The following is a 23,049-nucleotide window of genomic DNA, read 5'->3' as shown; positions in this document are numbered from 1 at the left end:
GTGTAGTGTGTGTAGGGTGGGGGGTGTGTAGGGTGGTGTGTGTGTAGGGTGTAGGGTGGTGTGTGTGTAGGGTGGTGTGTGTGTAGGGTGTAGTGTGGGGGTGTGGTGTGTGTGTAGGGTGTAGTGTGTGTAGGGTGGGGGGTGTGTAGGGTGGTGTGTGTGTAGGGTGTAGGGTGGTGTGTGTGTAGGGTGGTGTGTGTGTAGGGTGTAGTGTGGGGGTGTGGTGTGTAGGGTGGTGTGTGTAGGGTGATGTGTGTGTAGGGTGTAGTGTGTGTGTAGGGTGTAGGGTGGTGTGTGTGTAGGGTGGTGTGTATAGGGTGGTGTGTGTAGGGTGTGTGTGTAGGGTGGGGTGTGTGTAGGGTGTAGTGTGTGTAGGGTATAGTGTGTGTAGGGTGTAGTGTGTGTAGGGTGGTGTGTGTGTAGGGTGGTGTGTGTGTAGGGTGGTGTGTATAGGGTGGTGTGTATAGGGTGGTGTGTGTAGGGTGTGTGTGTAGGGTGGGGTGTGTGTAGGGTGTAGTGTGTGTAGGGTGTAGTGTGTGTAGGGTGTAGTGTGTGTAGGGTATAGTGTGTGTAGGGTGTAGTGTGTGTAGGGTGGTGTGTGTGTAGGGTGGTGTGTGTAGGGTGGTGTGTGTAGGGTGGTGTGTGTAGGGTGGGGGGTGTGTAGGGTGTAGTGTGGGGGGTGTGTAGGGTGTAGGGTGGGGGTGTGTGTGGGGGTGTGTGTGTAGGGTGTAGTGTGGGGGTGTGGTGTGTAGGGTGGTGTGTGTGTAGGGTGGTGTGTGTAGGGTGGTGTGTGTGTGGAGGGGGTGTGTGGGGGGTGTGGGGTGGGGTGGTGTGTAGGGTGTAGTGTGTGTGTGTGGGGGTGTGTGTGGTGTGTGTAGGGTGTGTGTGTAGAGTGTGTGTGTAGGGTGGTGTGTGTAGGGTGTAGTGTGGGGGGTGTGTGGGGGTGTGTGTGTAGGGTGGTGTGTAGGGTGGTGTGTGTAGGGTGTGTGTGGTGTGTGTAGGGTGGTGTGTGTGTGGTGTGTGTGTAGGGTGGTGTGTAGGGTGGTGTGTGTAGGGTGGTGTGTGTGTGTGATGTGTGTGATGTGTGTGGTGTGGTGTGTGGGGGTGTGTGTGGTGTGTGTGTGTGTAGGGTCTGTGTAGTGTGGTGTGTGTGTAGTGTGTGTGTGTAGGGTGGTGTGTGTAGGGTGTTGTGTGTGTGTGATGTGTGTGGTGTGTGTGTGTAGTGTGTGTGTGTAGGGTGTTGTGTGTGTGTGATGTGTGTGATGTGTGTGGTGTGGTGTGTGGGGGTGTGTGTGTAGTGTGTAGGGTGGTGTGTGGGGGGTGTGTGGGGGTGTGTGTGTGTGGTGTGTAGGGTGGTGTGTGTGTGTGTAGGGTGTAGTCTGGGGGGTGTGTGTGTGTAGGGTGGGGTGGTGTGTAGGGTGTAGTGTGTGTGTGTGTAGGGTGTAGTATGTGTAGGGTGTGTGTGGGGGTGTGTGTGTGGTGTGTGTAGGGTGGTGTGCGTGTGGTGTGTGTGTGTGTGTGTAGGGTGTAGTGTGGGGGGTGTGTGTGTGTGTGGTGTGTGTAGGGTGGTGTATGTAGTGTGTGTGTAGGGTGTGGTGTGGGGGTGTGTAGTGTGTGTGTGTAGTGTGTGTAGGGTGGTATGTGTAGTGTGTGTGTGGGGGTGTGGTGTGTGTAGGGTGGTGTGTGTAGGGTGGTGTGTGTAGTGTGTAGTGTGTATGTGGGGGTGTGTAGGGTGTAGTGTGGGGGGTGTGGTGTGTGTAGGGTGGTGTGTGTAGGGTGGTGTGTGTAGTGTCTGTGTGTGGTGTGTGTAGGGTGGTGTGTGGTGTGTGTAGGGTGGTGTGTGTGTGTAGTGTGTATGTATGTGGTGTGTGTGTGTAGGGTGTGTGTAGGGTGTGTGTGGTGTGTGTGTGGTGAGTGTGTGGTGTGTGTGTAGTGTGTGGTGTGTGGGGGGTGTGTGTGTGGTGTGTGTGTAGTGTGTGCGTGGTGTGTGTGTGTGGTGTGTGTGGGGGGTGTGTGTGTGTGGTGTGTGTGTAGGGTGTGTGTGTGGTGTGTGTGGTGTGTGTGTGGTGTGTGTGTGTGGTGTGTGTGGGGTGTCGGTGTGTGTGGTGTGTGTGTGGTGTGTGGTGAGTGGTGTGTGTTGAGTGGTGTGTGTTGTGGTGTGGGTGTGTGTGGTGTATGTGTAGTGGGTGTGTGGGGTGGTGTGTAGGTGGTGTAGGTGTTAATGTGTGTGTGTGTGGGCGTGTGTGTTAATGTGTGTGTGTTGATATGCTCAGAGATATGGGGCCTTACCATCAACCCCACCAAAACTAAGCACCTGCCTGGGTATTTTGTACCATCGGACACTCCACCCCCACAACTCCCAATCGGTGATGGGGCAGTTGTGGAGAGAGTGGAGAGTTTCCCATACCTGGGCAGTGTGCTTATGACTGGCTCCAGTTTAACAGCAGAGGTCTCACTCCGAATCAGTCGAGCGGCAATATCTTTTCATCGGTTGCGTAACGCTGTGTGGAAGCTACCTGGTCTGTCGCTCCGCACTAAGCTTCAGGTCCTCTTGGCCACGGTCATTCCCTCCCTTCTCAACGCTTGCGAAACGTGGACCCCCCTAATGGAACATCTGTGTGTGTAGGGTGGTGTGTGTGTAGGGTGGTGTGTGTGTAGGGTGGTGTGTGTGTAGGGTGGTGTGTGTGTAGGGTGGTGTGTGTGTAGGGTGTAGTGTGGGGGGTGTGTAGGGTGTAGGGTGGGGGTGTGTGTGGGGGTGTGTGTGTAGGGTGTAGTGTGGGGGTGTGGTGTGTAGGGTGGTGTGTGTGTAGGGTGGTGTGTGTGTGGAGGGGGTGTGTGGGGGGTGTGGGGTGGGGTGGTGTGTAGGGTGTAGTGTGTGTGTGTGGGGGTGTGTGTGGTGTGTGTAGGGTGTGTGTGTAGAGTGTGTGTGTAGGGTGGTGTGTGTAGGGTGTAGTGTGGGGGGTGTGTGGGGGTGTGTGTGTAGGGTGGTGTGTAGGGTGGTGTGTGTAGGGTGTGTGTGGTGTGTGTAGGGTGGTGTGTGTGTGGTGTGTGTGTAGGGTGGTGTGTAGGGTGGTGTGTGTAGGGTGGTGTGTGTGTGTGATGTGTGTGATGTGTGTGGTGTGGTGTGTGGGGATGTGTGTGGTGTGTGTGTGTGTAGGGTCTGTGTAGTGTGGTGTGTGTGTAGTGTGTGTGTGTAGGGTGGTGTGTGTAGGGTGTTGTGTGTGTGTGATGTGTGTGGTGTGTGTGTGTAGTGTGTGTGTGTAGGGTGGTGTGTGTAGGGTGTTGTGTGTGTGTGATGTGTGTGATGTGTGTGGTGTGGTGTGTGGGGGTGTGTATGTGGTGTGTAGGGTGGTGTGTGTGTAGGGTGGTGTGTGGGGGGTGTGTGGGGGTGTGTGTGTGTGGTGTGTAGGGTGGTGTGTGTGTGTGTGTAGGGTGTAGTCTGGGGGGTGTGTGTGTGTGGTGTGTGTAGGGTGGGGTGGTGTGTAGGGTGTAGTGTGTGTGTGTGTAGGGTGTAGTATGTGTAGGGTGTGTGTGGGGGTGTGTGTGTGGTGTGTGTAGGGTGGTGTGCGTGTGGTGTGTGTGTGTAGGGTGTAGTGTGGGGGGTGTGTGTGTGTGTGGTGTGTGTAGGGTGGTGTGTGTAGTGTGTGTGTAGGGTGTGGTGTGGGGGTGTGTAGTGTGTGTGTGTAGTGTGTGTAGGGTGGTATGTGTAGTGTGTGTGTGGGGGTGTGGTGTGTGTAGGGTGGTGTGTGTAGGGTGGTGTGTGTAGTGTGTAGTGTGTATGTGGGGGTGTGTAGGGTGTAGTGTGGGGGGTGTGGTGTGTGTAGGGTGGTGTGTGTAGGGTGGTGTGTGTAGTGTGTAGTGTGTATGTGGGGGTGTGTAGGGTGTAGTGTGGGGGGTGTGGTGTGTGTAGGGTGGTGTGTGTAGGGTGGTGTGTGTAGTGTGTGTGTGGTGTGTGTAGGGTGGTGTGTGTAGTGTGTGTGTGGTGTGTGTAGGGTGGTGTGTGGTGTGTGTAGGGTGGTGTGTGTGTGTAGTGTGTATGTATGTGGTGTGTGTGTGTAGGGTGTGTGTAGGGTGTGTGTGGTGTGTGTGTGGTGAGTGTGTGGTGTGTGTGTAGTGTGTGTGTGTGGTGTGTGGGGGGTGTGTGTGTGGTGTGTGTGTAGTGTGTGTGTGGTGTGTGTGTGTGGTGTGTGTGGGGGGTGTGTGTGTGTGGTGTGTGTGTAGGGTGTGTGTGTGGTGTGTGTGGTGTGTGTGTGGTGTGTGTGTGTGGTGTGTGTGGGGTGTCGGTGTGTGTGGTGTGTGTGTGGTGTGTGGTGAGTGGTGTGTGTTGTGGTGTGGGTGTGTGTGGTGTATGTGTAGTGGGTGTGTGGGGTGGTGTGTAGGTGGTGTAGGTGTTAATGTGTGTGTGTGTGGGCGTGTGTGTTAATGTGTGTGTGTTGATATGCTCAGAGATATGGGGCCTTACCATCAACCCCACCAAAACTAAGCACCTGCCTGGGTATTTTGTACCATCGGACACTCCACCCCCACAACTCCCAATCGGTGATGGGGCAGTTGTGGAGAGAGTGGAGAGTGTCCCATACCTGGGCAGTGTGCTTATGACTGGCTCCAGTTTAACAGCAGAGGTCTCACTCCGAATCAGTCGAGCGGCAATATCTTTTCATCGGTTGCGTAACGCTGTGTGGAAGCTACCTGGTCTGTCGCTCCGCACTAAGCTTCAGGTCCTCTTGGCCACGGTCATTCCCTCCCTTCTCTACGTTTGCGAAACGTGGACCCCCCTAATGGAACATCTTCGCCGGTTAGAAACATTTAGGCTGGCCTGCCTACGATCCATCCTGGGTTTAAACAGGCTGGATTGTGTGAGGAGCTCACAAATCCTTGAAAGATCTGGGCAGGGTCCCATCGGTGAGCTCCTCCGGCAAGCAAGGCTGCGATGGCTGGGTCATGTAGCCCGCATGCCCAGCCACCGCATGCCGAAACAGCTTTTGTTTGGCCGGATTGAGGGGGCTAAGCGGGCGCGGCACGGGCTAGAGAAGAGATGGAGTGATGTGGTACAGGAGGACGTGGAGCTGAGTGGACTTGCCGATGACTGGTACCAGCGGTGTCAAGATCGGCCTCTGTGGAGGAGGCTCGTGAAGGATACTACTGGGCTGTTGGAGGCAGTCGCCCTCCAACAACAACAGAGGGCGGAGGAGCGACGCTCACAACAACGAGCAGAGCGCCGGGTGGCTAAAGCACAGCAGGTTGGCACAGTAGGGGGCACAGGTGGTGCATCAGCCAGTCATCTCAGTCAGTCGACCCGTGGCACCTGCTGGGTCTGCCCCGTGACCTCCTGCCAGCGGGCGTTCGACACTTCACGTGGCCTCAAGGTGCACATGGCCTGGCACAAGCGTCGTGGTGACGTCACTGCCACTTAGTAGCGAATGGCGGTTGTTGCTGTTGATACTAGGTAGTACAAACTGTGTGTAAGTGGTACAGACTGTGTGTGTGTTGATTCTAGGTAGTACACACTATGTGTAAGTGGTATAGACTGTGTGTGTGTTGATACTAGGTAGTACACACTGTGTGTAAGTGGTACAGACTGTGTGTGTGTTGATACTAGGTAGTACACACTATGTGTAAGTGGTACAGACTGTGTGTGTGTGTGTTTATACTAGGTAGTACAAACTGTGTGTAAGTGGTACAGACTGTGTGTGTGTGTTGATACTAGGTAGTACACAGTGTGTAAGTGGTACAGACTGTGTGTGTGTTGATAATAGGTAGTACACACTGTGTGTAAGTGGTACAGACTGTGTGTGTGTTGATACTAGGTAGTACACACTGTGTGTAAGTGGTACAGACTGTGTGTGTGTGTTGATACTAGGTAGTACACACTGTGTGTAAGTGGTACAGACTGTGTGTGTGTTGATACTAGGTAGTACACACTGTGTGTAAGTGGTACAGACTGTGTGTGTTGATACTAGGTAGTGCACACTGTGTGTAAGTGGTACAGACTGTGTGTGTTGATACTAGGTAGTACACACTGTGTGTAAGTGGTACAGACTGTGTGTGTGTTGATAATAGGTAGTACACACTATGTGTAAGTGGTACAGACTGTGTGTGTTGACACTAGGTAGTACACACTGTGTGTAAGTGGTACAGACTGTGTGTGTGTTGATAATAGGTAGTACACACTGTGTGTAAGTGGTACAGACTGTGTATGTGTTGATAATAGGTAGTACACACTGTGTGTAAGTGGTACACTCTGTGTGTGTGTTGATACTAGGTAGTACACACTGTGTGTAAGTGGTACAGACTGTGTGTGTGTTGATGCTAGGTAGTACACACTGTGTGTAAGTGGTTACAGACTGTGTGATATTAGGTAGTACACACTGTGTAAGTGGTACAGACTGTGTGTGTGTTGATACTAGGTAGTACACACTGTGTGTAAGTGGTACAGACTGTGTGTGTGTGTGTTGATACTAGGTAGTACACACTGTGTGTAAGTGGTACAGACTGTGTGTGTTGATACTAGGTAGTACACACTGTGTGTAAGTGGTACATGCTGTGTGTGTGTGTGTTGATACTTGGTAGTACACACTGTGTGTAAGTGGTACAGACTGTGTGTGTGTGATACTAGGTAGTACACACTGTGTGTAAGTGGTACAGACTGTGTGTGTGTGTGTTGATACTAGGTAGTACACACTGTGTGTAAGTGGTACAGACTGTGTGTGTGTTCGATATTAGGTAGTACACACTGGGTAAGTGGTACAGACTGTGTGTGTGTTGATACTAGGTAGTACACACTGTGTGTAAGTGGTACAGACTGTGTGTGTGTGTGTTGATACAAGGTAGTACACACTGTGTGTAAGTGGTACAGACTGTGTGTGTGTGTGTTGATACTAGGTAGTACACACTGGGTAAGTGGTACAGACTGTGTGTGTTGATACTAGGTAGTACACACTGTGTGTAAGTGGTACAGACTGTGTGTGTGTTGATACTAGGTAGTACACACTGTGTGTAAGTGGTACAGACTGTGTGTGTGTTGATACTAGGTAGTACACACTATGTGTAAGTGGTACAGACTGTGTGTGTGTATGTGTGTTGATACTAGGTAGTACACACTGTGTGTAAGTGGTACAGACTGTGTGTGTGTGTTGATAATAGGTAGTACACACTGTGTGTAAGTGGTACAGACTGTGTGTGTGTGTGTGTTGATACTAGGTAGTACACACTGTGTGTAAGTGGTACAGACTGTGTGTGTGTTGATACTAGGTAGTACACACTGTGTTTAAGTGGTACAGACTGTGTGTGTGTTGATACTAGGTAGTACACACTGTGTGTAAGTGGTACAGACTGTGTGTGTGTTGATACTAGGTAGTACATACTGTGTGTAATTGGTAGAGACTGTGTGTGTGTTGATACTAGGTAGTACACACTATGTGTAAGTGGTACAGACTGTGTGTGTGTGTTGATACTAGGTAGTACACACTGTGTGTAAGTGGTACAGACTGTGTGTGTGATACTAGGTAGTACACACTGTGTGTAAGTGGTACAGACTGTGTGTGTGTGTGTTGATACTAGGTAGTACACACTGTATGTAAGTGGTATAGACTGTATGTGTGTGTGTTGATACTAGGTAGTACACACTGTGTGTAAGTGGTACAGACTGTGTGTGTGTTCGATACTAGGTAGTACACACTGGGTAAGTGGTACAGACTGTGTGTGTGTTGATACTAGGTAGTACACACTGTGTGTAAGTGGTACAGACTGTGTGTGTTGATACTAGGTAGTACACACTGTGTGTAAGTGGTACAGACTGTGTGTGTGTGTTGATACTAGGTAGTACACACTGTGTGTAAGTGGTACAGACTGTGTGTGTTGATACTAGGTAGTACACACTGTGTGTAAGTGGTACAGACTGTGTGTGTGTTGATACTAGGTAGTACACACTATGTGTAAGTGGTACAGACTCTGTGTGTGTGTGTTGATACTAGGTAGTACACACTGTGTGTAAGTGGTACATGCCGTGTGTGTGTGTTGATACTAGGTAGTACACACTGTGTGTAAGTGGTACAGACTGTGTGTGTGTTGATACTAGGTAGTACGCACTGTGTGTAAGTGGTACAGACTGTGTGTGTGTTGATACTAGGTAGTACACACTGTATGTAAGTGATACAGACTGTGTGTGTGTGTTGATACTAGGTAGTACACACTGTGTGTAAGTGGTACAGACTGTGTGTGTGTTGATAATAGGTAGTACACACTGTGTGTAAGTGGTACAGACTGTGTGTGTGTGTTGATACTAGGTAGTACACACTGTGTGTAAGTGATACAGACTGTGTGTGTGTGTGTTGATACTTGGTAGTACACACTGGGTAAGTGGTACAGACTGTGTGTGTTGATACTAGGTAGTACACACTGTGTAAGTGGTACAGACTGTGTGTGTGTTGATACTAGGTAGTACACACTGTGTGTAAGTGGTACAGACTGTGTGTGTGGGTTGATACTAGGTTGTACACACTGTGTGTAGGTGGTACAGACTGTGTGTGTGTTGATACTAGGTAGTACACACTGTGTGTAAGTGGTACAGACTGTGTGTGTTGATACTAGGTAGTACACACTGTGTGTAAGTGGTATAGACTGTGTGTGTGTTGATACTAGGTAGTACACACTGTGTGTAAGTGGTATAGACTATGTGTGTGTTGATACTAGGTAGTACACACTGTGTGTAGGTGGTACAGACTGTGTGTGTGTTGATACTAGGTAGTACACACAGTGTGTAAGTGGTACAGACTGTGTGTGTTGATACTAGGTAGTACACACTGTGTGTAAGTGGTTTGACTGTGTGTGATGATACTAAGTAGTACACACTGTGTGTAAGTGGTACAGACTGTGTGTGTGTGTGTGTTGATACTAGGTAGTACACACTGTGTGTAAGTGGTACAGACTGTGTGTGTGTGTTGATACAAGGTAGTACACACTGTGTGTAAGTGGTACAGACTGTGTGTGTGTGTTGATACTAGGTGGTACACACTGTAAGTGGTACAGACTGTGTGTGTGTTGATGCTAGGTAGTATACACTGTGTGTAAGTGGTTACAGACTGTGTGTGTGTTGATACTAGGTAGTACACACTGTGTGTAAGTGGTACAGACTGTGTGTGTGTTGATACTAGGTAGTACACACTGTGTGTAAGTGGTACAGACTGTGTGTGTGTGATACTAGGTTATACACACTGTGTGTAAGTGGTACAGACTGTGTGTGTGTTGATACTAGGTAGTACACACTGTGTGTACGTGGTACAGACTGTGTGTGTGTTGATACTAGGTAGTACACACTGTGTGTAAGTGGTACAGACTGTGTGTGTGTTGATACTAGGTAGTACACACTGTGTGTAAGTGGTACAGACTGTGTGTGTGTGTTGATACTAGGTAGTACACACTGTGTGTAAGTGGTACAGACTGTGTGTGTTGATAATAGGTAGTACACACTGTGTGTAAGTGGTACAAACTGTGTGTGTGTTAATACTAGGTAGTACACACTGTGTGTAAGTGGTACAGTCTGTGTGTGTTGATACTAGGTAGTACACAGTGTGTAAGTGGTACAAACTGTGTGTGTGTTGATACTAGGTAGTACACACTGTGTTTAAGTGGTACAGACTGTGTGTGTGTGTTGATACTAGGTAGTACACACTGTGTAAGTGGTACAGACTGTGTGTGTGTGTGTTGATACTAGGTAGTACACACTGTGTTTAAGTGGTACAGACTGTGTGTGTGTTGATACTAGGTAGTACACACTGTGTGTAAGTGGTACAGACTGTGTGTGTGTTGATACTAGGTAGTACATACTGTGTGTAATTGGTAGAGACTGTGTGTGTGTTGATACTAGGTAGTACACACTATGTGTAAGTGGTACAGACTGTGTGTGTGTGTTGATACTAGGTAGTACACACTGTGTGTAAGTTGTACAGACTGTGTGTGTGTGTGTTGATACTAGGTAGTACACACTGTGTGTAGGTGGTACAGACTGTGTGTGTGTTGATACAAGGTAGTACACACTGTGTGTAAGTGGTATAGACTGTATGTGTGTGTGTGTTGATACTAGATAGTACACACTGTGTGTAAGTGGTACAGACTGTGTGTGTGTTGATACTAGGTAGTACACACTGTGTGTAAGTGGTACAGACTGTGTGTGTGTGATACTAGGTTATACAAACTGTGTGTAAGTGGTACAGACTGTGTGTGTGTTGATACTAGGTAGTACACACTGTGTGTACGTGGTACAGACTGTGTGTGTGTTGATACTAGGTAGTACACACTGTGTGTAAGTGGTACAGACTGTGTGTGTGTTGATACTAGGTAGTACACACTGTGTGTAAGTGGTACAGACTGTGTGTGTGTGTTGATACTAGGTAGTACACACTGTGTGTAAGTGGTACAGACTGTGTGTGTTGATAATAGGTAGTACACACTGTGTGTAAGTGGTACAAACTGTGTGTGTGTTAATACTAGGTAGTACACACTGTGTGTAAGTGGTACAGTCTGTGTGTGTTGATACTAGGTAGTACACAGTGTGTAAGTGGTACAAACTGTGTGTGTGTTAATACTAGGTAGTACACACTGTGTTTAAGTGGTACAGACTGTGTGTGTGTGTTGATACTAGGTAGTACACACTGTGTAAGTGGTACAGACTGTGTGTGTGTGTGTGTTGATACTAGGTAGTACACACTGTGTGTAAGTGGTACAGACTGTGTGTGTTGATACTAGGTAGTACACACTGTGTGTAAGTGGTACAGACTGTGTGTGTTGATACTAGGTAGTACACACTGTGTGTAAGTGGTACAGACTGTGTGTGTTAATACTAGGTAGTACACACTATGTGTAAGTGGTACAGACTGTGTGTGTGTGTTGATACTAGGTAGTACACACTATGTGTAAGTGGTACATGCCGTGTGTGTGTGTTGATACTAGGTAGTACACACTGTGTGTAAGTGTACAGACTGTGTGTGTTGATACTAGGTAGTACACACTGTGTGTAAGTGGTACAGACTGTGTGTGTGTGTTGATACTAGGTAGTACACACTGTGTGTAAGTGGTACAGACTGTGTGTGTGTGTGTTGATACTAGGTAGTACACACTTTGTGTAAGTGGTACAGACTGTGTGTGTTGATACTAGGTAGTACACACTGTGTAAGTGGTACAGACTGTGTGTGTGTTGATACTAGGTAGTACACACTGGGTATGTTTACAGACTGTGTGTGTGTTGATACTAGGTAGTACACACTGTGTGTAAGTGGTACAGACTGTGTGTGTGTGTGTTGATACTAGGTAGTACACACTGTGTAAGTGGTAAAGACTGTGTGTGTTTGATACTAGGTAGTACACACTGTGTAAGTGGTACAGACTGTGTGTTGATACTAGGTACTACACATTGTGTGTAAGTGGTACAGACTGTGTGTGTGTTGATACTACGTAGTACACACTGTGTAAGTGGTACAGACTCTGTGTGTGTTGATACTAGGTAGTACACACTGTGTAAGTGGTACAGACTGGGTGTGTTGATACTAGGTAGTACACACTGTGTAAGTGGTACAGACTGTGTGTTGATACTAGGTACTACACATTGTGTGTAAGTGGTACAGACTGTGTGTGTGTTGATACTAGGTAGTACACACTGTGTAAGTGGTACAGACTGTGTGTGTGTTGATACTAGGTAGTACACACTGTGTGTAAGTGGTACAGACTGTGTGTTGATACTAGGTACTACACATTGTGTGTAAGTGGTACAGACTGTGTGTGTGTTGATACTAGGTAGTACACACTGTGTAAGTGGTACAGACTGTGTGTGTGTTGATACTAGGTAGTACACACTGTGTGTAAGTGGTACAGACTGTGTGTGTGTGTGTGTTGAAACAAGGTAGTACACACTGTGTGTAAGTGGTACAGACTGTGTGTGTTGATACTAGGTAGTACACACTGTGTGTAAGTGGTACAGACTGTGTGTGTGTGTTGATACTAGGTAGTACACACTGTGTGTAAGTGGTACAGACTGTGTGTGTTGATACTAGGTAGTACACACTGTGTGTAAGTGGTACAGACTGTGTGTGTGTTGATACTAGGTAGTACACACTATGTGTAAGTGGTACAGACTCTGTGTGTGTGTGTTGATACTAGGTAATACACACTGTGTGTAAGTGGTACATGCCGTGTGTGTGTGTTGATACTAGGTAGTACACACTGTGTGTAAGTGGTACAGACTGTGTGTGTGGGTTGATACTAGGTAGTACACACTGTGTGTAGGTGGTACAGACTGTGTGTGTGTTGATACTAGGTAGTACACACTGTGTGTAAGTGGTACAGACTGTGTATGTTGATACTAGGTAGTACACACTGTGTGTAAGTGGTATAGACTGTGTGTGTGTTGATACTAGGTAGTACACACTGTGTGTAAGTGGTATAGACTATGTGTGTGTTGATACTAGGTAGTACACACTGTGTGTAGGTGGTACAGACTGTGTGTGTGTTGATACTAGGTAGTACACACAGTGTGTAAGTGGTACAGACTGTGTGTGTTGATACTAGGTAGTACACACTGTGTGTAAGTGGTTTGACTGTGTGTGATGATACTAAGTAGTACACACTGTGTGTAAGTGGTACAGACTGTGTGTGTGTGTGTTGATACTAGGTAGTACACACTGTGTGTAAGTGGTACAGACTGTGTGTGTGTGTTGATACAAGGTAGTACACACTGTGTGTAAGTGGTACAGACTGTGTGTGTGTGTTGATACTAGGTGGTACACACTGTAAGTGGTACAGACTGTGTGTGTGTTGATGCTAGGTAGTATACACTGTGTGTAAGTGGTTACAGACTGTGTGTGTGTTGATACTAGGTAGTACACACTGTGTGTAAGTGGTACAGACTGTGTGTGTGTTGATACTAGGTAGTACACACTGTATGTAAGTGATACAGACTGTGTGTGTGTGTTGATACTAGGTAGTACACACTGTGTGTAAGTGGTACAGACTGTGTGTGTGTTGATAATAGGTAGTACACACTGTGTGTAAGTGGTACAGACTGTGTGTGTGTGTTGATACTAGGTAGTACACACTGTGTGTAAGTGATACAGACTGTGTGTGTGTGTGTTGATACTTGGTAGTACACACTGGGTAAGTGGTACAGACTGTGTGTGTTGATACTAGGTAGTACACACTGTGTAAGTGGTACAGACTGTGTGTGTGTTGATACTAGGTAGTACACACTGTGTGTAAGTGGTACAGACTGTGTGTGTGGGTTGATACTAGGTAGTACACACTGTGTGTAGGTGGTACAGACTGTGTGTGTGTTGATACTAGGTAGTACACACTGTGTGTAAGTGGTACAGACTGTGTGTGTTGATACTAGGTAGTACACACTGTGTGTAAGTGGTATAGACTGTGTGTGTGTTGATACTAGGTAGTACACACTGTGTGTAAGTGGTATAGACTATGTGTGTGTTGATACTAGGTAGTACACACTGTGTGTAGGTGGTACAGACTGTGTGTGTGTTGATACTAGGTAGTACACACAGTGTGTAAGTGGTACAGACTGTGTGTGTTGATACTAGGTAGTACACACTGTGTGTAAGTGGTTTGACTGTGTGTGATGATACTAAGTAGTACACACTGTGTGTAAGTGGTACAGACTGTGTGTGTGTGTGTGTTGATACTAGGTAGTACACACTGTGTGTAAGTGGTACAGACTGTGTGTGTGTGTTGATACAAGGTAGTACACACTGTGTGTAAGTGGTACAGACTGTGTGTGTGTGTTGATACTAGGTGGTACACACTGTAAGTGGTACAGACTGTGTGTGTGTTGATGCTAGGTAGTATACACTGTGTGTAAGTGGTTACAGACTGTGTGTGTGTTGATACTAGGTAGTACACACTGTGTGTAAGTGGTACAGACTGTGTGTGTGTTGATACTAGGTAGTACACACTGTGTGTAAGTGGTACAGACTGTGTGTGTGTGATACTAGGTTATACACACTGTGTGTAAGTGGTACAGACTGTGTGTGTGTTGATACTAGGTAGTACACACTGTGTGTACGTGGTACAGACTGTGTGTGTGTTGATACTAGGTAGTACACACTGTGTGTAAGTGGTACAGACTGTGTGTGTGTTGATACTAGGTAGTACACACTGTGTGTAAGTGGTACAGACTGTGTGTGTGTGTTGATACTAGGTAGTACACACTGTGTGTAAGTGGTACAGACTGTGTGTGTTGATAATAGGTAGTACACACTGTGTGTAAGTGGTACAAACTGTGTGTGTGTTAATACTAGGTAGTACACACTGTGTGTAAGTGGTACAGTCTGTGTGTGTTGATACTAGGTAGTACACAGTGTGTAAGTGGTACAAACTGTGTGTGTGTTGATACTAGGTAGTACACACTGTGTTTAAGTGGTACAGACTGTGTGTGTGTGTTGATACTAGGTAGTACACACTGTGTAAGTGGTACAGACTGTGTGTGTGTGTGTTGATACTAGGTAGTACACACTGTGTTTAAGTGGTACAGACTGTGTGTGTGTTGATACTAGGTAGTACACACTGTGTGTAAGTGGTACAGACTGTGTGTGTGTTGATACTAGGTAGTACATACTGTGTGTAATTGGTAGAGACTGTGTGTGTGTTGATACTAGGTAGTACACACTATGTGTAAGTGGTACAGACTGTGTGTGTGTGTTGATACTAGGTAGTACACACTGTGTGTAAGTGGTACAGACTGTGTGTGTGTGTGTTGATACTAGGTAGTACACACTGTGTGTAGGTGGTACAGACTGTGTGTGTGTTGATACAAGGTAGTACACACTGTGTGTAAGTGGTATAGACTGTATGTGTGTGTGTGTTGATACTAGATAGTACACACTGTGTGTAAGTGGTACAGACTGTGTGTGTGTTGATACTAGGTAGTACACACTGTGTGTAAGTGGTACAGACTGTGTGTGTGTGATACTAGGTTATACAAACTGTGTGTAAGTGGTACAGACTGTGTGTGTGTTGATACTAGGTAGTACACACTGTGTGTACGTGGTACAGACTGTGTGTGTGTTGATACTAGGTAGTACACACTGTGTGTAAGTGGTACAGACTGTGTGTGTGTTGATACTAGGTAGTACACACTGTGTGTAAGTGGTACAGACTGTGTGTGTGTGTTGATACTAGGTAGTACACACTGTGTGTAAGTGGTACAGACTGTGTGTGTTGATAATAGGTAGTACACACTGTGTGTAAGTGGTACAAACTGTGTGTGTGTTAATACTAGGTAGTACACACTGTGTGTAAGTGGTACAGTCTGTGTGTGTTGATACTAGGTAGTACACAGTGTGTAAGTGGTACAAACTGTGTGTGTGTTAATACTAGGTAGTACACACTGTGTTTAAGTGGTACAGACTGTGTGTGTGTGTTGATACTAGGTAGTACACACTGTGTAAGTGGTACAGACTGTGTGTGTGTGTGTGTTGATACTAGGTAGTACACACTGTGTGTAAGTGGTACAGACTGTGTGTGTTGATACTAGGTAGTACACACTGTGTGTAAGTGGTACAGACTGTGTGTGTTGATACTAGGTAGTACACACTGTGTGTAAGTGGTACAGACTGTGTGTGTTAATACTAGGTAGTACACACTATGTGTAAGTGGTACAGACTGTGTGTGTGTGTTGATACTAGGTAGTACACACTATGTGTAAGTGGTACATGCCGTGTGTGTGTGTTGATACTAGGTAGTACACACTGTGTGTAAGTGTACAGACTGTGTGTGTTGATACTAGGTAGTACACACTGTGTGTAAGTGGTACAGACTGTGTGTGTGTGTTGATACTAGGTAGTACACACTGTGTGTAAGTGGTACAGACTGTGTGTGTGTGTGTTGATACTAGGTAGTACACACTTTGTGTAAGTGGTACAGACTGTGTGTGTTGATACTAGGTAGTACACACTGTGTAAGTGGTACAGACTGTGTGTGTGTTGATACTAGGTAGTACACACTGGGTATGTTTACAGACTGTGTGTGTGTTGATACTAGGTAGTACACACTGTGTGTAAGTGGTACAGACTGTGTGTGTGTGTTGATACTAGGTAGTACACACTGTGTAAGTGGTAAAGACTGTGTGTGTTTGATACTAGGTAGTACACACTGTGTAAGTGGTACAGACTGTGTGTTGATACTAGGTACTACACATTGTGTGTAAGTGGTACAGACTGTGTGTGTGTTGATACTACGTAGTACACACTGTGTAAGTGGTACAGACTCTGTGTGTGTTGATACTAGGTAGTACACACTGTGTAAGTGGTACAGACTGGGTGTGTTGATACTAGGTAGTACACACTGTGTAAGTGGTACAGACTGTGTGTTGATACTAGGTACTACACATTGTGTGTAAGTGGTACAGACTGTGTGTGTGTTGATACTAGGTAGTACACACTGTGTAAGTGGTACAGACTGTGTGTGTGTTGATACTAGGTAGTACACACTGTGTGTAAGTGGTACAGACTGTGTGTTGATACTAGGTACTACACATTGTGTGTAAGTGGTACAGACTGTGTGTGTGTTGATACTAGGTAGTACACACTGTGTAAGTGGTACAGACTGTGTGTGTGTTGATACTAGGTAGTACACACTGTGTGTAAGTGGTACAGACTGTGTGTGTGTGTGTGTTGAAACAAGGTAGTACACACTGTGTGTAAGTGGTACAGACTGTGTGTGTTGATACTAGGTAGTACACACTGTGTGTAAGTGGTACAGACTGTGTGTGTGTGTTGATACTAGGTAGTACACACTGTGTGTAAGTGGTACAGACTGTGTGTGTTGATACTAGGTAGTACACACTGTGTGTAAGTGGTACAGACTGTGTGTGTGTTGATACTAGGTAGTACACACTATGTGTAAGTGGTACAGACTCTGTGTGTGTGTGTGTTGATACTAGGTAATACACACTGTGTGTAAGTGGTACATGCCGTGTGTGTGTGTTGATACTAGGTAGTACACACTGTGTGTAAGTGGTACAGACTGTGTGTGTGGGTTGATACTAGGTAGTACACACTGTGTGTAGGTGGTACAGACTGTGTGTGTGTTGATACTAGGTAGTACACACTGTGTGTAAGTGGTACAGACTGTGTATGTTGATACTAGGTAGTACACACTGTGTGTAAGTGGTATAGACTGTGTGTGTGTTGATACTAGGTAGTACACACTGTGTGTAAGTGGTATAGACTATGTGTGTGTTAATACTAGGTAGTACACACTGTGTGTAGGTGGTACAGACTGTGTGTGTGTTGATACTAGGTAGTACACACAGTGTGTAAGTGGTACAGACTGTGTGTGTTGATACTAGGTAGTACACACTGTGTGTAAGTGGTTTGACTGTGTGTGATGATACTAAGTAGTACACACTGTGTGTAAGTGGTACAGACTGTGTGTGTGTGTGTTGATACTAGGTAGTACACACTGTGTGTAAGTGGTACAGACTGTGTGTGTGTGTTGATACAAGGTAGTACACACTGTGTGTAAGTGGTACAGACTGTGTGTGTGTGTTGATACTAGGTGGTACACACTGTAAGTGGTACAGACTGTGTGTGTGTTGATGCTAGGTAGTATACACTGTGTGTAAGTGGTTACAGACTGTGTGTGTGTTGATACTAGGTAGTACACACTGTGTGTAAGTGGTACAGACTGTGTGTGTGTTGATACTAGGTAGTACACACTGTGTGTAAGTGGTACAGACTGTGTGTGTGATACTAGGTTATACACACTGTGTAAGTGGTACAGACTGTGTGTGTGTGTGTTGATACTAGGTAGTACACACTGTGTTTAAGTGGTACAGACTGTGTGTGTGTTGATACTAGGTAGTACACACTGTGTGTAAGTGGTACAGACTGTGTGTGTGTTGATACTAGGTAGTACATACTGTGTGTAATTGGTAGAGACTGTGTGTGTGTTGATACTAGGTAGTACACACTATGTGTAAGTGGTACAGACTGTGTGTGTGTGTTGATACTAGGTAGTACACACTGTGTGTAAGTGGTACAGACTGTGTGTGTGTGTGTTGATACTAGGTAGTACACACTGTGTGTAGGTGGTACAGACTGTGTGTGTGTTGATACAAGGTAGTACACACTGTGTGTAAGTGGTATAGACTGTATGTGTGTGTGTGTTGATACTAGATAGTACACACTGTGTGTAAGTGGTACAGACTGTGTGTGTGTTGATACTAGGTAGTACACACTGTGTTTAAGTGGTACAGACTGTGTGTGTGTGATACTAGGTTATACAAACTGTGTGTAAGTGGTACAGACTGTGTGTGTGTTGATACTAGGTAGTACACACTGTGTGTACGTGGTACAGACTGTGTGTGTGTTGATACTAGGTAGTACACACTGTGTGTAAGTGGTACAGACTGTGTGTGTGTTGATACTAGGTAGTACACACTGTGTGTAAGTGGTACAGACTGTGTGTGTGTGTTGATACTAGGTAGTACACACTGTGTGTAAGTGGTACAGACTGTGTGTGTTGATAATAGGTAGTACACACTGTGTGTAAGTGGTACAAACTGTGTGTGTGTTAATACTAGGTAGTACACACTGTGTGTAAGTGGTACAGTCTGTGTGTGTTGATACTAGGTAGTACACAGTGTGTAAGTGGTACAAACTGTGTGTGTGTTAATACTAGGTAGTACACACTGTGTTTAAGTGGTACAGACTGTGTGTGTGTTGATACTAGGTAGTACACACTGTGTAAGTGGTACAGACTGTGTGTGTGTGTGTGTGTTGATACTAGGTAGTACACACTGTGTGTAAGTGGTACAGACTGTGTGTGTTGATACTAGGTAGTACACACTGTGTGTAAGTGGTACAGACTGTGTGTGTTGATACTAGGTAGTACACACTGTGTGTAAGTGGTACAGACTGTGTGTGTTAATACTAGGTAGTACACACTATGTGTAAGTGGTACAGACTGTGTGTGTTGATACTAGGTAGTACACACTATGTGTAAGTGGTACATGCCGTGTGTGTGTGTTGATACTAGGTAGTACACACTGTGTGTAAGTGTACAGACTGTGTGTGTTGATACTAGGTAGTACACACTGTGTGTAAGTGGTACAGACTGTGTGTGTGTGTTGATACTAGGTAGTACACACTGTGTGTAAGTGGTACAGACTGTGTGTGTGTGTGTTGATACTAGGTAGTACACACTTTGTGTAAGTGGTACAGACTGTGTGTGTGTTGATACTAGGTAGTACACACTGTGTGTAAGTGGTACAGACTGTGTGTGTGTTTGTTGATACTAGGTAGTACACACTGGGTAAGTGGTACAGACTGTGTGTGTTGATACTAGGTAGTACACACTGTGTAAGTGGTACAGACTGTGTGTGTGTTGATACTAGGTAGTACACACTGGGTAAGTGGTACAGACTGTGTGTGTGTTGATACTAGGTAGTACACACTGTGTGTAAGTGGTACAGACTGTGTGTGTGTGTGTTGATACTAGGTAGTACACACTGTGTAAGTGGTAAAGACTGTGTGTGTGTGATACTAGGTAGTACACACTGTGTAAGTGGTACAGACTGTGTGTTGATACTAGGTACTACACATTGTGTGTAAGTGGTACAGACTGTGTGTGTGTTGATACTAGGTAGTACACACTGTGTAAGTGGTACAGACTCTGTGTGTGTTGATACTAGGTAGTACACACTGTGTAAGTGGTACAGACTGGGTGTGTTGATACTAGGTAGTACACACTGTGTGTAAGTGGTACAGACTGTGTGTGTGTTGATACTAGGTAGTACACACTATGTGTAAGTGGTACATGCCGTGTGTGTGTGTTGATACTAGGTAGTACACACTGTGTGTAAGTGGTACAGACTGTGTGTGTGTTGATACTAGGTAGTACACACTGTGTGTAAGTGGTACAGACTGTGTGTGTGTTTGTTGATACTAGGTAGTACACACTGGGTAAGTGGTACAGACTGTGTGTGTTGATACTAGGTAGTACACACTGTGTAAGTGGTACAGACTGTGTGTGTGTTGATACTAGGTAGTACACACTGGGTAAGTGGTACAGACTGTGTGTGTGTTGATACTAGGTAGTACACACTGTGTGTAAGTGGTACAGACTGTGTGTGTGTGTGTTGATACTAGGTAGTACACACTGTGTGTAAGTGGTACAGACTGTGTGTGTGTTTGTTGATACTAGGTAGTACACACTGGGTAAGTGGTACAGACTGTGTGTGTTGATACTAGGTAGTACACACTGTGTAAGTGGTACAGACTGTGTGTGTGTTGATACTAGGTAGTACACACTGGGTAAGTGGTACAGACTGTGTGTGTGTTGATACTAGGTAGTACACATTGTGTGTAAGTGGTACAGACTGTGTGTGTGTTGATACTAGGTAGTACACACTGTGTAAGTGGTACAGACTGTGTGTGTGTTGATACTAGGTAGTACACACTGTGTGTAAGTGGTACAGACTGTGTGTGTGTGTGTGTTGATACAAGGTAGTACACACTGTGTGTAAGTGGTACAGACTGTGTGTGTTGATACTAGGTAGTACACACTGTGTGTAAGTGGTACAGACTGTGTGTGTGTGTTGATACTAGGTAGTACACACTGTGTGTAAGTGGTACAGACTGTGTGTGTTGATACTAGGTAGTACACACTGTGTGTAAGTGGTACAGACTGTGTGTGTGTTGATACTAGGTAGTACACACTATGTGTAAGTGGTACAGACTCTGTGTGTGTGTGTTGATACTAGGTAGTACACACTGTGTGTAAGTGGTACATGCCGTGTGTGTGTGTTGATACTAGGTAGTACACACTGTGTGTAAGTGGTACAGACTGTGTGTGTGTTGATACTAGGTAGTACGCACTGTGTGTAAGTGGTACAGACTGTGTGTGTGTTGATACTAGGTAGTACACACTGTATGTAAGTGATACAGACTGTGTGTGTGTGTTGATACTAGGTAGTACACACTGTGTGTAAGTGGTACAGACTGTGTGTGTGTTGATAATAGGTAGTACACACTGTGTGTAAGTGGTACAGACTGTGTGTGTGTTGATAATAGGTAGTACACACTGTGTGTAAGTGGTACAGACTGTGTGTGTGTTGATACTAGGTAGTACACACTGTGTGTAAGTGATACAGACTGTGTGTGTGTGTGTTGATACTTGGTAGTACACACTGGGTAAGTGGTACAGACTGTGTGTGTTGATACTAGGTAGTACACACTGTGTAAGTGGTACAGACTGTGTGTGTGTTGATACTAGGTAGTACACACTGTGTGTAAGTGGTACAGACTATGTGTGTTGATACTAGGTAGTACACACTGTGTGAAAGTGGTACAGACTGTGTGTGTGTGTTGATACTAGGTGGTACACACTGTAAGTGGTACAGACTGTGTGTGTGTTGATGCTAGGTAGTATACACTGTGTGTAAGTGGTTACAGACTGTGTGTGTGTTGATACTAGGTAGTACACACTGTGTGTAAGTGGTACAGACTGTGTGTGTGTTGATACTAGGTAGTACACACTGTGTGTAAGTGGTACAGACTGTGTGTGTGTGATACTAGGTTATACACACTGTGTGTAAGTGGTACAGACTGTGTGTGTGTTGATACTAGGTAGTACACACTGTGTGTACGTGGTACAGACTGTGTGTGTGTTGATACTAGGTAGTACACACTGTGTGTAAGTGGTACAGACTGTGTGTGTGTTGATACTAGGTAGTACACACTGTGTGTAAGTGGTACAGACTGTGTGTGTGTGTTGATACTAGGTAGTACACACTGTGTGTAAGTGGTACAAACTGTGTGTGTTGATACTAGGTAGTACACACTGTGTTTAAGTGGTACAGACTGTGTGTGTGTGTTGATACTAGGTAGTACACACTGTGTAAGTGGTACAGACTGTGTGTGTGTGTGTGTGTTGATACTAGGTAGTACACACTGTGTTTAAGTGGTACAGACTGTGTGTGTGTTGATACTAGGTAGTACACACTGTGTGTAAGTGGTACAGACTGTGTGTGTGTTGATACTAGGTAGTACATACTGTGTGTAATTGGTAGAGACTGTGTGTGTGTTGATACTAGGTAGTACACACTATGTGTAAGTGGTACAGACTGTGTGTGTGTGTTGATACTAGGTAGTACACACTGTGTGTAAGTGGTACAGACTGTGTGTGTGTGTGTTGATACTAGGTAGTACACACTGTGTGTAGGTGGTACAGACTGTGTGTGTGTGTTGATACAAGGTAGTACACACTGTGTGTAAGTGGTATAGACTGTATGTGTGTGTGTGTGTTGATACTAGGTAGTACACACTGTGTGAAAGTGGTACAGACTGTGTGTGTGTGTTGATACTAGGTGGTACACACTGTAAGTGGTACAGACTGTGTGTGTGTTGATGCTAGGTAGTATACACTGTGTGTAAGTGGTTACAGACTGTGTGTGTGTTGATACTAGGTAGTACACACTGTGTGTAAGTGGTACAGACTGTGTGTGTGTTGATACTAGGTAGTACACACTGTGTGTAAGTGGTACAGACTGTGTGTGTGTGATACTAGGTTATACACACTGTGTGTAAGTGGTACAGACTGTGTGTGTGTTGATACTAGGTAGTACACACTGTGTGTACGTGGTACAGACTGTGTGTGTGTTGATACTAGGTAGTACACACTGTGTGTAAGTGGTACAGACTGTGTGTGTGTTGATACTAGGTAGTACACACTGTGTGTAAGTGGTACAGACTGTGTGTGTGTGTTGATACTAGGTAGTACACACTGTGTGTAAGTGGTACAAACTGTGTGTGTTGATACTAGGTAGTACACACTGTGTTTAAGTGGTACAGACTGTGTGTGTGTGTTGATACTAGGTAGTACACACTGTGTAAGTGGTACAGACTGTGTGTGTGTGTGTGTGTTGATACTAGGTAGTACACACTGTGTTTAAGTGGTACAGACTGTGTGTGTGTTGATACTAGGTAGTACACACTGTGTGTAAGTGGTACAGACTGTGTGTGTGTTGATACTAGGTAGTACATACTG

The 23,049-nt window shown here is 45.7% G+C and overlaps 1 protein-coding gene across 1 annotated transcript in view; it reads left to right on the top strand.

The window, feature by feature from the left end:
* LOC116958461 (uncharacterized) overlaps nt 1–23,049 on the top strand; it is a 131,941-nt gene that overhangs the window by 228 nt on the left and 108,664 nt on the right. The window lies entirely within an intron of this gene.

This window comes from Petromyzon marinus, chromosome 77, assembly GCF_048934315.1.
Source record: "Petromyzon marinus isolate PM22_M1 ecotype Great Lakes invasive population chromosome 77, UKy_Petmar_22M1.pri1.0, whole genome shotgun sequence".
NCBI classification, from domain to species: Eukaryota; Metazoa; Chordata; class Hyperoartia; order Petromyzontiformes; family Petromyzontidae; genus Petromyzon; species Petromyzon marinus.
The sequence above is the reverse complement of the archived record's forward strand: the minus strand, read 5'-3'. Positions and strand labels throughout refer to the sequence as shown.